Here is a 4,037-nt window from a genome sequence, read left to right as displayed (position 1 = left end):
CTCCCTGTGACTGTATAACTTGGGTCGTGTGCCAGCTGTGAACCAGTCAGCATAGCCAGGACCAAGGCTCCCTGTGATTGTATAACTTGGGTCGTGTGCCAGCTGTGAACCAGTCAGCATAGCCAGGACCAAGGCTCATGTTTTACCTCAGTCTTGCCTGAGTTGGAAGAGGGGCATTCTCCAGGGGAAAAGCCAGCACACTGCCTCATGAAGTGATCAGGAAGAGGGTGGAAGCTACTAGTGGTAAGAACATTAGATCTTCCCTGGGACCTTCTGAAATCTTCACCAGCAGTCTTTGGGAAGGGGTCTTCTCTTTGCCAAGAGCCTGACAGCTGGGCCCCCTTCCTGGTGCATGTGAAATGAGTTTCTTTCAAGTGACCACCTGGCACTTCTTGTTGCTATGGAAGCAGCTTTAATGGAGAGCTGCTGGGTAAGCATGCTCCAAACTGGGTCGCTTGGCTATGCTAAGGATTTCATGGAATCCACACCAATCACCAGCTGACAGAACTTTTCTTCAAGTAGTGCACTTATATGACACCCAGTAGATGATCTCGGCGGGTCAGTCAGGTGGCTTTAAAGCCTTTCAGCTATTTCCTAATTTAAGCATCCATCACTTCTACACATTCAGGGCCAGGCCTCTAAGTATAGGCTAAAGCATCCAAAGAAGAGGGTCTCAGGGAACAGCTCCATACCCTCCCCTGGCTGGCCCTACACTTGCCTACAAGAGCTCTGCAGAATTGAAGTACACCTGTTGGGCCGCTGGGTATGTGGATAGGCGGAGGCCAGGGCCTGTGAGACAAGCTCAGACTGAGACAGACTCGCCAAGTAAAGCTGGTCCCAGGGTTTCTGTCTCCATTAAGCAGTTTCCACCGGGAGGGGACTATGAAGAGGCCAGAAGTCTGAGGCAGGCAGGACTGGCTCAAGTCCAGGACATGGGTATCAACCTGCAAAGGCCTTGTGTAGAAGCAGGTTGGACCCTGAAAGGACTGGGTATAGGAGAATTTAGAAAGAATTAGAGGCCGAGGACTCCAACCAACAGGCATGGGGCAGGGTAGCAGGCAGCTCAGGGAGAGTGAGGCCGTACAGCTGGGGTCCCTTACCCTCAGTCCCATTGCAATGGGTGAACATCTTGAGGCTATATTCAGGACAACAGCCACAGGGAACATGTGTAGATTCCTACAGTAGGGCTTCACAAGCTATTTGACTTCGATACCTTCTAGGGACTCTGGAACCAGAGCTGGATTGGCCCTAGAAGGGCACTGTGTACATAGACTATTTACAATGAGCTGACAACAGGGTATGTGACTGCAATGCTGTGCTTGGAGGGAGCCCTAGAATCTGGAACCCAGGGAAGTCCATGACACCAAGAGGAGTCACTTGGGACCTGTTTTGTCTCTGGAGGGGTTTAAAAGAACCAAGGTCTTGGGATAGGACATCATGATACTGTCCACATTGACCAGAGTTCCAGCAAGAGAGAGGGAGGTACATCTAACAGAGAGGACAGCACCTCTCCTGGACAGGGCCCACATTGAAAGGCTCTTTTGGACTGAACAGGATTCAAAGAGCCTGTGTCCACTAGAGGGCGCCCACTGCTCACAAATTTTTCAATTAGGTCTATTCCTCTGTAAACTGTCCTAATCATTGAAGACTTTGGGAGCTAGATCATGGTAACCCAGGACCCTCTGGACAGGACCCCAGGCAGTGGTTTATTGTGTGCTAGGCTCGGGACCAGGGGAAAATATACTTCATTGGGGACAGCAAGAGCTTACAAGATGAAGCTTTGTAAAAATAAGGACTTAATTACTGGGAGAAGTTGAGGCTCAGTGCACATTTCGGTATCTCAAGGAACTCAAGGGGCAAGTAGGCACTGGGCCTTGGTTCAGGCCTCATGCTATCCATTGTCCCCATTCTACAGAGGACACTAAGGCCTTGTCTGCCAAGACTCATTTACTGGCTCCCTATTAACATGGTTAATCCAAGCTCTGTACACAATCCTATTACCTGTGACTGTCACACCTGCTCTAGAGACCTCCTTTCCTAGGCTCTGGGTTTGGGAACATGCCAAGACTGATCACTCCTGGGTGGCACAACAGAAATGGCCAGTTTGAGATTTCTTTCCTGGAGAAATCAGCATACAGATGTAAAAGTGAGCGCCCAGTCTCAAGAGCGGGTTCATGAATGGTATCCTGGAATCTTGAGTAGCCAACCCCCTTGGCCCCTAAAAGGGAAGAGGTGTGGAATGAGCTGGACCCGGTGAGTAGGGGAGCAGCAGTTTTATGTGCACAGGGGTACTGTCTCTCCTACTGATTTCAGTGAACCCTCTCCCTTCTAACACTACCCTCAACTCCAGCCCCTCTTCAGATCTAACTTCTGGAATCTCCAGGGACTTTTCCTGCTTAAACCTTTGTGTAGCTTCTTCAACTATTACCTGGAAGATTATCTGCCTCAGATGTTCCCAGGTCTTCCCACTTCAGGGTCACACAGGAATCCTCAACACTAGCCTAGTCACAACACTGCCCCTGCTTGCTTCCTCCCTTCCAAGTTTCCCCATCTCCCTTCCCAGAGAAGCCCTCCCAAACTAGGTTTCTCTTGTCCCTAGCAGTCAGTAAACAAGTTATAAATGAATACATTGGATCTTGCAGTTTGTCTCCACCCCAGACAGTTGGACTCCTGAATTAAAAAATGGTGGGGTAGCTGTGGGAGATGGGGATGAATCAGGAGACTGGGGCCCTAGCAGTTGTGGAAGAGGACAGGCACATACGCTGGTGCAGTTAGACAGAGGACACATGTAGCCCAGGCAGGCCTCCAACTAGCTCAAGGTATTCCCACTCTGCCCTGCCCCCACCCCTCCTTCACTGCTATCTCCTGCCTAGGAGCATCTCATAGGGAGCTACACCTCCAAGTACTCAGTCCTCAGCCTCCACCCACCAAGGATCATTAGACTGCGGGAGCTGAGAACAGTTCCCTATCCCAAGGGGCAAAGCCATTTCTTGAGTTCCAACTGTGCATGCAAGTTGGCATAGCACCCTCTACAGGCTGCCCTTACCACCCAGGCCTGAAAAAAATTACCCCATCTCCCCTCCAAAGTGCTCGAGAGCAAGGTAGGACTCTACCACTAACCAGTGACTGAACGCCAGAGCTTGCCAGGTTGTCAAGGTCCTGCAACCTAGAAAGCTCAAGCCCTAAATGCCTGGCAGGTACCATTAGTGGCCAGCAGGGGGAACCACTGAGACTGAGTAACCATGAAGTCTGTTCAACAGCTCTTGGCACAGGCTTACTTGGCCTGTGCCACTAACAGGGAGTTCACATGCAGCATATTTCTCTAGTGTGCACTTGGCACCCCAGTGACAGGAGACCCAATTCCCAAGAGATGCTTGTATAATCAGGACTGCCCAATAAGCCCTCCCACAATGCCTTATTGCCAGAATCTAACTATAGCAGTCTTGACCTACACACTCCCCCTCCCCTCAATTCAAACTAAACCCTGACCTCCCACCAATACCCAGTGTCTCCAGCTAACTAAACCCTAACCTGTTCCAGAACAGTCTTCAACCCAATGATTCTGGTAGGTGCTGTCCTGTCCTGTCTACACTCCTGTCTCCAGAACACACCTGTAATGGATACTGGGTGTGGTGGTACATACTAGTAATCCCAATACTCCGGAGGCTCACAGGAGTTCAAGGTTAGTGTGGGCTAAACAGAGTTCCATGGGACTGGCTAGGATACATGAAGACCCTACCACAAACAGGTACAAGGGCTAGAGAAATGGCTTGGTAATTTAAAAAATCCAAACGACCCTCACAGAGGATCCAAGCTCAGTTCCTAGCTCCTCGGGCACAGCACTCCAAGGTGCATACCCCAACACACACAACTTTAATAACCAGGTACACAGAAAAACCAGGCTTGAGACAGCTTTGTTAGAACAACTCAGCAAAATAAAATTCCGGTTTATTGTTGGACATTGTTTCACACATACATCAAACAGGCCAAAAAAAAAAAAATAAACAGCAACTTCATAGACAAAAAAAGGAAAAAAA

The sequence above is a fragment of the Nannospalax galili genome, unplaced genomic scaffold, assembly GCF_000622305.1.
Source record: "Nannospalax galili isolate Female #2095 unplaced genomic scaffold, S.galili_v1.0 scaffold1138, whole genome shotgun sequence".
Taxonomy (NCBI): domain Eukaryota; kingdom Metazoa; phylum Chordata; class Mammalia; order Rodentia; family Spalacidae; genus Nannospalax; species Nannospalax galili.
This window is presented reverse-complemented; position numbering follows the sequence as displayed.